Source organism: Octopus sinensis, linkage group LG27, assembly GCF_006345805.1.
Source record: "Octopus sinensis linkage group LG27, ASM634580v1, whole genome shotgun sequence".
Classification (NCBI taxonomy): Eukaryota; Metazoa; Mollusca; class Cephalopoda; order Octopoda; family Octopodidae; genus Octopus; species Octopus sinensis.
In genome coordinates, this window is record NC_043023.1 from 55,729 (window position 1) to 67,352 (window position 11,624).

Below are 11,624 nucleotides of genomic sequence, written 5' to 3' on the forward strand. Positions count from 1 at the left end.
CTATCTATCTATCTGTCTGTCTGTCTGTCTGTCAATCTATCTATCTATCTATCTGTCTGTCTGTTGTCTGTCTGTCTGTCTGTCTGTCTGTCTATCTATCTGTCTGTCTATCTATCTGTCCGTCCGTCTATCTATCTATCTATCTATCTATCTATCTATCTATCTATCTATCTATCTATCTATTATCTATCTATCTATCTATCTATCTATCTATCTATCTGTCTGTCTGTCTGTCTGTCAATCTATCTATCTATCTATCTGTCTGTCTGTCTGTCTGTCTGTCTGTCTGTCTGTCTATCTATCTGTCTGTCTATCTATCTGTCCGTCCGTCTATCTATCTATCTATCTATCTATCTATCTATCTATCTATCTATCTATCTATCTATCTATCTATCTATCTATCTATCTGTCCGTCTGTCTGTCTGTCTGTCTGTCTATCTATCTATCTATCTATCTATCTATCTATCTATCTATCTATCGATTGACGTGTTGTCACATCGGCTCCGAAGGTAATCGTTTATTTTGACTATTTATAGCCCTCATTTTCTGTACATTTTTGTAAATAAGGTGTGTAAAGCACCCAACTTTCGTTTGAGGGTTTTTCCAAGGGAGGAATTCGCCCCTAGGGGAAGTTTCAACCCTAATTAATTTGTATATTTTTCTTCTCGACATTTTTTAATGTCGAGAAATTTTATTGTCGAACGCTGGTCAAATTCCTTCATGGACCAGCATTTCCCTAGCCTTGAAACGCTAGGAGAGAAAAAGAACTCCTGCACGCACACACATTCTAATAGAAGACATGACCAGCAAGACATCAAAGACAAACCTGAGTGACGTGGAAGTGAACGCTGCAACCACTTTCGTTAACAGTCCTGTCACCACCACCACCACCACCACCAACAACAACAACGATATCGTCGTTTTGTCGTCTACGATAACGGCCAACAACAACACCACTACTACAAGTGACACCTCTGCCACCAACACTACCACCAAACCCAATTTTGCACAAGCATCAAAACAAAAAAAGACAATATTACACTTCACAACAGAACAAATAAAACACACAAAAGTCCTGTTAACTGAAGATGGTTCACATCTACGCTTACATATACCACAAAACATCATAGACAACACACAAAAGAAAACAATAATATACAAAGTCTTAAACGCAAAAACACGCAGACCAGAACAAGCACAACCAGAACTGATCGAAAAATGTTTACGGCCAATATGGGCCTATAAAAATTATTTAAATTGGGGAAACAAATATGCCACGATACAGGTTCGCTTCGACAGCGAAGAAAGAGCGAAAGAACTTTCGACGCTCACCTTACAGTCGGAAAAACTCATTTTAATTCTGACCTACCTTGGTCAACGCGTGACCAAAATTTCGATTAAAAATGTCCCTCCAGAAATAGAATCACAATGGCTGTTGTCAGCCGTTTGCTACAAAATAGAGGAGAATATAAATATTCTTGAATTTGCCACCTTAGAGGAAAAGAAATGGTCGGGGAAAATGGTTCAGTTATTGATGCAAATTGATCAAAACTAAATCAATAATATCCCCCACCAAATTGAGCTGCCAGACGGCAATTTCCTTTACGTGGTGGTAGAGTGTAGGAGGCCTCGCTGTTACTTGTGTGGCAGCGAGGAACACCTAAAAAATGATTGCCCAACAGCAAAAAAACAACAACAAAAAACAGAACAAGAACAACAACCACAACAAGGAAAAAGTCAAAAGAAAAAAGAACCACTACTACCCACACCACCATCAGCACAGAGGCCAAGCAAAGGGAGTACGAAACCAAACTCGCCAACACTAACAAATGAACATACAACAACATCTGAAAAAACACCAACAACAGCAAGAACAAAAGAAAGAGTAAAACCAAAAGACAATACAAAAACTGATTCCTTTTTCCCCACATCACACACACCACACACAAGCAGTCAACAACCAACATCAACGAAAACAACAACACAACTAATTACACAAATACACATTGAAGCCTACATCATGCCCCTACCCGTTTCCGATTCCTCGGAAATTTCGTCGGAAGACGAAAGCACTGAGGAATGGCAAATAGCCAGAAAAGGAAGGAGGAAAAGGAGCAAAAAAAAAAAGAACCAAATCCAATACAAACGCAAACAAAGCAGAAAGATATACATCTCCCAAAGACATCTCAAACCCTACCACAAACAATATCAACGCCACAAAAATATATACAAAGAATATTCTCACAGCCATAGACACCAAAAACACAGAGTTGATGAAATACATCAACACAAACACAAACATTACAGAAAACGACATTAAAACGAACAACCACCCACACACAACACCACCAGAACACATAAAAATTTATCACATATCACCAACATTGCACCACACACTAAAATCCTTCTATCCCAAATGCGTTATCCCGACCCCACCGTCACTAAACTAGAGCGCATCCGCTTCCGCTTCTTGTGGAAAGGAAACGTTCCGATGGTCAGGCGATCCGTTTGCTGTCAACACCCGCTGAAAGGAGGGCTGGACATGCCGTAGTTGATGATGCGCAGACGCGCTGAGACTGCGATTTCTCCGGCTCTACGTAGACGACGGTGAGCAGGTGTGGTCGCCGTTTGTGCGGCGTGCTTTCCCGCAACTCGTGTCCATGACCAAGCTGCAAACGTGGATCAAAAAGAGGCCGAGGAAGGGCGAATGGCACCGCGAGTGTCGCGTTGCTCTTCAGCAACTCTGCCGTCCTGGGTCGAATTTAAGCGACTGCATCACTACGAAAGCGTTTTATAGGGGATTAGTGGAGGGAGGTATGGCGACAATCTCGGGACGAACCTGGGCGTCGACGAGGAATACCTGACCCGCCTATTCAAGACGACTTTCGGGCCGGGACCTATGGACAATTTCCAGAGATCCCTGGCCTGGCAGTACTATCGAGAAGCGCTACCTGTTCGGGATAAGCTCTATAGACATGGTTCGATAAACACGGGGCCGACCTACCCGAGATGCGGTCAGAGCGACGAAACCGTTCTGACGCACTCGTGCAGTGTCCAACCATATTTATATATATATATATATATATATATATATATATATATAATATATAATGTAATGGAATAAGGATTTTTAATCCAAGCAGGTACCTTACAAGTACTCTAGTATTGTTCAGGTTTTGGTTGAAATCTTATTTATGTGTGTATGTGTGTAGATGTGTGTATGTGTGTAGATGTGTGTATGTGTGTAGATGTGTGTGTGTGTGTGTTCGTGCGCACACACATACACAAAGTTATGAGAAGATAATTGCTGCGTTGCCTTAAAAATAATACAGGATACACACAAACACACACACACACACACACTGTATCATGTATCAACCAGACTATGTTCTACAGTACTGATCACAGTGCACTTCCACGCCTTGTAGATCTTGAATTATGCCACCCCGCTGGCAGCTGACTAGACAGGCAGCTCAACACTCCTCTCGAACAGAGTGCTAGTCCGTCGCAGGCTTACCCATTTATAGCTGAGAGGACTGGAGTAACGTGAAATGAAGTATTTTGCTCAAGAACACACGCACTGCTTGGTTCAGAAATCAAAACCACAATCTTGCGATCGCGAGTCCAACACCCTAACCACTAGGCCACGCGTCATCACATACACACACGCACACATGCACGCACGCACACATACGTATATGTATATATTCATACTCTCTCTCTCTCTCTCTCTCTCTCTCTTTACTCTCTTTTACTTGTTTCAGTCATTTGACTGCGGCCATGCTGGAGCAACACCTTTAGTCTAGCGAATCGACCCCGGGACTTATTCTTTGTAAGCCCAGTACTTATTCTATCGGTCTCTTTTGCCGAACCGCTAAGTGGCGTGGACGTAAACACACCAGCATCAGTTGTCAAGCAATGCTAGGGGGAAAAACACAGACACACACACACACATATATACATATACATATATATACACATATACGACAGGTTTCTTTCAGTTTCCGTCTACCAAATCCACTCAGAAGGCATTGGTCGGCCCGGGGCTATAGCAGAAGACACTTGCCCAAGATGCCACGCAGTGGGACTGAACCCGGAACCATATGGTTGGTAAGCAAGCTACTTACCACACAGCCACTCCTGCGCCTATATCTATATGTATTTATTAAAAAGGAGCAAAAATATCACAAAAACTGTTACTCAGAGTTTCACGTCGGACAGTTTTGTTTAGAATTCTAAACAAAACTGTCCGACGAACGGAAACGTGAAACTCTGAGCAACAGCTTTTGTGATTGTTTTGCTGCTTTTTAATAAAGCATATTACTCTACCTCTAGTATTCGAGTACTATATTTTCCACCTTGTTTCGCATTTATGTGCTTACTCTGCCATATCTATATGTGTGCTTTTATTTCTTATACATATCTATCTATCTATCTGTCTATCTATCTATCTATCTATCTATCTATCTATCTATCTATCTATTTATCTATCTATCTATCTATCTATCTGTATGTATGTGTGTGTGTGTGTGTGTGTGTTGTGTGTGTGTGTGTGTGTGTGTGGAGGCGCAATGGCCTAGTGGTTAGGGCAGCGGACTCGCGGTCGCAGGATCGCGGTTTCGATTCCCAGACCGGGCGTTGTGTGTGTTTCTTGAGCGAAAACACCTAAAAGCTCCACGAGGCTCCGGCAGGGGTGGTGATTCCTGCTGTACTCTTTCGCCACTCTTTCTCCCACTCTTTCTTCTGTTGGCCTGCTCGCTTAGCCAGCGGGGTGGCGTCATTTGAAGGCTAAAACATTGTGACCAGCGATGTGTAACAACATCTGATGGTCTGGTCGGTCACGTGATCACATACATACATACATACATATATGCATGCATATATATACATACATACACAAATTGAGGGAATGAAGCAGGTAAAATCCAGGCTACATATGTTTCCCATTTTGCAGAACCTCGGAAATAATAACTCAACAAGGAGTACTCGCTAGCTACTCATAATCTCCGGGGCTAATTCCATAATATTTCTGGTAGTCTGTATAGAGACGACGTCCTGTTTGCGATCCAGAACTTTAGTAACCGCGAAATAGAACATCTTAGGAAAAGAATCGGTATTTAAAAAAAAACAAAAAAACGTTGGCCTTAGCATCTCTTTCAGTTACAGTATTAAAACAGTTAATTTTCTAGATGTCACTCTAGATTTACAAAACAACGCATTCTACCCTTACCATAAACCCGGTGAGAAACTTTACTATGTTAACTTTTCCTCCAATCACCCTCCGCCATCTGTCCTAAATTCCATCGTGGACAGCGTATCTTATTGGACCTCATCCCTATCCGCCAGTAAAGAAATGCTTGAATATTATAATTCTGCCCCACAACGCGCCGGATATAAAAATTCGATTGAATACATCCTTATTTGGAACGATCCTTCCTGCACTAAACCTGGCACCACAGATATATCTCCCATATTCCACCTTTCCTCATCTCCCTAAATTTTACCGTAGGAGCAAACCTAAGAGGAACTCCACCCACCCTGTGATCCTGAATCCCAAATCCATCACTGCCCATCGAAATCCACACCAGTGTGCACTTCAATACCCCCAGCTACACTCGGGTAACCCTCTAAACCGGAATAAACTGGCCAGGACACGTGACGTTATCTGGTTCCATCTTCACTTTGCCCTTAATGTTCAGACCAGATCACCCAAACTCTTCTTTGCTCTACATGACAAACATTTCCCTAAGTCTAGTCCTCTTAGAAAAACCTCCAACACCCAATCGATTAAATTTTCCTACTCCAGCACAAGTAACATTAGTGCTATAATCCGACGTCTGAACAATAAGAAACTTGGGAATCAGCAATTAGTTAACTTTAACCACAGTAATACAACTCACCCTAACCTTCGCACGGGTGAGGGCGCGTGGCTTAGTGGTTAGGGCATTCGGCTCATGATCGTAGGTTGTGAGTTCGATTCCCGGCGACGCGTTGTGTCCTTGAGCAAGACACTTTTATTTCACGTTGCTCCTCCACTCGCTGGCAAAAATGAGTTGTACTTGTACTTCAAAGGTCAGCCTTGTCACTCTCTGTGTCACGCTGATTATCCCCGAAACTACGTTAAGGGTACACGTGCCTGTGGAATGCTCAGCCATTTGCGCGTTAATTTCACGACAGCTGTTCCGTTGATCGTATCAGCTGGGACCCTCGTCGTCGTACCGCGGAGTCTTTTTGAACCTTCGCACACACGCACATAAAGACGCGCACGCACGCACACATACGACTACACACGAACACAAGTTTATGTATAAATACCGAGTGATAACGCCACTGTCCAACCAGGCAGCTACAGAGATCATTTTCAAATTGACCCTTCAGATCAGGGGTTCTCAACGATTTTTTTTATCTATGGACCCCTTTGATTACTATTCTTTTCCGGTGGACCCCCAGAGTCATTCAATGTTTAAAAACTAGTTTTATAGACACTTCTTTCAAAATTCCTATTTTGTTTTTCACACATTAACTTGCGCTTGTTGAACCATGTGATACGTTTGAGAAAGAAACCTTGCTGTTTCTTGCAATACAAACATCTGAAGCTAAACATTTTCAGAGACACATAAAATACTATTGTGGATCCCCAATTTACTATTTTGTTTCATAGACCCCCCAAAATTTTATATGGACCCTCGAAAGCCATTTGACCCCGGTTGAGAACCAGTGCTCTAGACTATCTACTTCCCATATTTGACACAAACTCAAGTCCCGAAATGTTCCCTATGCCTTACCTTAGTACACAGTTTGCGAGGTTTCCCGTACTAACAGGCTGGTTTGTAAATTGTGTTCAGAGAATTCGCTCGCTATCTTTTGTCACCATAACTTCTCATTGCTCAATAGGTTCTCTGGTGCCCATTACGCAAAGTCTCTATAATTCCTCCTTATTACGATTAAACCCCGACTTACCACTTAGCTTTGCTAGCTGCATACTCCTTCTCTCTTTCTCTCTCTCTCTTTGTCTCTCTCTCTCTCTCACTCTCTCTCTCTCTCTTTGTCTCTCTCTCTCTCACTCTCTCTCTCTTTGTCTCTCTCTCTCTCTCACTCTCTCTCTCTTTGTCTCTCACTCTCTCTCTCTCTGTCTCTCTCTCTCTATCTCTTCGGCTCTCTCTCTCTTCTCTTCTCTCTTTGTCTCTCTCTCTCTCTCTCTTCTCTCTCTCTCTTCGTCTCTCTCTTCTTTCTCTCTCTCTCTCTCTCTCTCTTGTCTCTCTCTCTCTCTCCACTCTCTCTCCTCTCTCTCTCTCTCTCACTCTCTCTCTGTTTCTCTCTGTCTCTCTCTCACTCTCTCTCTCTTTGTCTCTCTCTCTATCTCTCTCACTCTCTCTCTTTGTCTCTCTCTCTCTCTTTCTCTCACTTTCTTTCTCTCTCTTTCTCTCTCTCTCTCTCTCTCACTCTCTCTCTCTTCTCCTTGTACCTTTCTCCATATCTCAGCGTTTCTTCCTCCTCCGTTGTCCCACCCTCATTCTTCGAACTCTTTCCTTGCCTCTTCCTGTTTTTATCTAAAACCAATCCTCATCCTTAGTTGTTTCGAAGTCTTTTCCTCTCTTTCACTCCGCGTATCTCACCAATCCCCTCCTCCACTATCCCACTTCTATTTCTTTATGCCATTCCTTGCCCCTGCCTGTCATTATCTAGAGTCAGCAACCTCCTTCATTGATTTAACGTCTGCTTCATGTCTGTGAAGGGAGGTACCACCGGTGTCTCCCTTCACCATACTCACTTATTTTGCCCCTCTTCTCCTCCTCCTCCTGGATCACCTCTTCTACTTCCCTGTACTCCTCCGATTACTGGCTTCTTCCTTTCCCCACCTTGTATTTCTTTTTGTTCTACTGCTACTTTTCTAGTATCCTCCTTTAAGCCGCCTACATCCGTCCTCTCTCTGCTCTTCACCCCTTTCTTCTTCTTCGACCCTTCGACCTTTAAATCTCTGGCACTACGATGTAAACCGCTGTTTGCCAATTTTTTTCTCACGATGAAGGAAGCCGGTCTTACGGTAATGTCTCTACGCGACTATTTACTGGTTACATGTCATTGACCTTTTGCAATTCCATCTGTTAATTATAAATATTACGGTTATTACGCAAATTCTGAACTCCCAGAAACAGCTGTCGAGTTAAAAATCCCTTAGTAGTCTGTATTTTTATGCTCCATGTCAATGTAAATTTATATGTCTCTATATAAAAATATTTATATGCGTGTACATATGTGTTTATCTCCTGAATATATTTAGTTGTAGTTGTATCTATGCATATCTCTCTCTCTCTCCCCCCCCTCTCTCTCTCTCTCTCTCTCTCTCTCTATATATATATATATATATAATATATATATATATATATATATATATATATACTCTTTACTCTCTTTTACTTGTTTCAGTCATTTAACTCCGGTCATGCTGGAGCACCACCTTTAGTCGAGCAAATCGACCCCAGGACTTACTCTTTGTAAGCCTAGTACTTATTCTATCGATGAGTAAACAAAGAATTGCACATACGGTATGGAAAACGAAACTCGGGAGGCGAGTGTGTGGTGAAGTTTTGCATTTATAATAAAATAAATATACTCTTTACGCTTTCACCCTTTTACACGTTTCAGTCATTTGAGTGCAGCCATGCTGGAGCACCGCATTTAGTCGATGAAATCTACCCCCAGGGCTTATTCTCTGTAAGCCTTGTACTTATTCTATCGGTCTCTTAAGCCGAACCGCTAAGTTTCGGGGACATAAACACACCAGCATCGGTTGTCAAACACAGACACAAAGACACACACATAAATTTATATACATATACACGACGGACATCTTTCAGTTCCTGTCTACTAAATTCACTCACAAGGCTATAGTAGAAGACACTTGCCGATGGTGCCACGCTGTGGGAGTGAACCCGGAACCATGTGGCTAGTAAGCAAGCTACTTACCACAAAGCCACGCCTGTGCCTATGTACAAATTATAAAAATAATTTTAAAAAATACACTATTGTTTCTACTTCGCGGATTTTCACCTGTCGCAGTGGTTTTTGGAGCATAACACCCGCGATAGTCGAGGGATTACTGTACACACACACACACACACACACACACACACACACACACACACACATATAACATAATAAATGCGCCCTTTTAAAACCTAACCAAGCTCATGGGCCAGGTTTCCCGGTTTCTATGGCGTATATGTTCCCTAGTTGGATGGGACGCCAGTCCATCGCAGCGTTACTCATTTTTGCCAGCTGACTGGACTGGAACAACGTGTCGTCTGGGCCGGGAATCGAAACCACAATCTTACGATCATGATGCTGACACCCTAACCACTAAGCCACGCGCCTCCACACTCACACACACACATATACATACATACATACATACATACATACATACATACATACATACATACATACATACATACATACATACATATATATATATACCTATATATACATACATACATATATATATATATACATACATATATATATATATATATATATATATATATACATACATACATATATATATATATATATATATACATACATACATATATATATATATATATATATATATATATATATACATATATATACATACATATATATATATATATATATATACACATATATATACATACATTCACACACACACACACACACACACACATATATATATATTTCTTTTATTCTTTTACTTGTTTCAGTCGTTTGACTGCGGCCATGCTGGAGCACCGCCTTAAAGGGTTATAGTCGAAGAAATCGACTCCAGGACTTATTCTTTGTAAGCCTAGTTATTCTATCGGTTTCTTTTGCCGAACCGTTAAGTTACGGGGACGTAAACACACCAGTATCAGTTGTCAAACGATAGCAGAGGGATAAAACACAAACACACGCATACATAAATAAATACATACGTGGTCGGATCAATAAGTATCCGGACTGTTGTTAAGCACTCGGAATGAAGCTACTAGCATAGATCGCCAAGATTCTGGCAAAATTTGATGTAGATTCTCTGCTCAATTTTCTATCATGGTCAGTGCGATGACCACACGCTACACATCTTCCTTCCAAGCACTGCTGTAAACAACGGAATTGAGCTAGAACGTTAAAACTTAGTGCGCATGCATAGCAGAGTTCAAGGCCAATATTTTCCAAACGGCTTTACTCTGCATACTTCAGCTTCGTTACAATAGCAGCTGTCCGGATACTTATTGATCAGACCTCGTATTATATATATATATATATATATATATATATATATATATATATATATATATATATATATATATATATATGACGGACTTCTTTCAGTTTCCATCTACCAAATACACTCACAAGGCCCTTGTCGGCCCGAGGCTATAGTAGAAGTATCTCGTAGTGAGACTGAACCCGGAACCATGTGCTCACGAAGCAAGTTTCTTACCACACACCCACGTGTGTGTGTGAGTGTGTGTGTGTGTATACACACGTAAATATCGAACAATGAGAATAATTGCTCAACACTGCATTGGTGGATAAAGATTCTTTATTTGTGTATTAAAGCTACCATTGGTTTCATGTTAAGGAACATCGGTTTTCGTTTCCATTTTGGATTGTGTATGTATATATGTAGTGGATCTTGCAAGCATGAAGTGGATTCAACCCATCATAGCCAAATTTAAATTAACACTGCAACAGAAATTTTCCCACGATGGAACAATGGTTTTTCTCTGACAGCAGTTTTACATTTTCCAGATGCCTTTAGCTAGGCCGAAATAATGTCTTCACCACTTGATCCTTTCTAATCTCTTCTACTTCACCAAAAGCTAGAATAGAGATAGCAAGACCACCAACGAAATCTATTGTTCTCAATGATATATCTATCCTTCTGGATAGTTATAAAAGCAAGCACACCCCAAGCAAAATCAGTTAGTTACAGTCGGTGACAACGAAGTCTGGCTGACCAACCTTGGTCAGAGGGAGAAATGAAGTTTACTGTCAGCAACTGTGAGACGTCTCACACCATACAACTCCCACTAGCTCTAATTCTGTTCTCTTACAACATCATTCTATCTCTCTCTGTAATTACTACAATGAAGAGGACAAACACAAACTTTACTTCGCATGCTTTTGGACTTATCATAACCTGCCCGTCGAGTAACGTAACGGTAAATAAATATTTCCTTAAAACTTCATGCATTGTTCATCTTTCACATCCTACAACTTGCAATTATAGCAACAAATTTTTATCGTTACAACTGCTGACTCCCACATTTCATAATATGTACCTAATCATATTTATCGTCACATATACATAATACGCGCGCATGCGCACGCACATATATAAGTAGACTATATTTGAATTAAAGAGAAGGTGCGAAGAAAATGCACTGACAGAATAGACAGACAATAAAGGAAAGCTAGGAAAACAGCGAGAGAGAATGAAGACGATGTGGGGAATATGGCTGCTATTGGCCAAGATTGACTGAATCTGCACCTGTGTATGGAGGCCAGGCAAGATTTTTTTCCTTTTTGCGGGAGACCGGCAGTTACCCTTACATGTAAGTCTCCCCACAGATGTGTATCCAAGGGAATGGTCACCAATT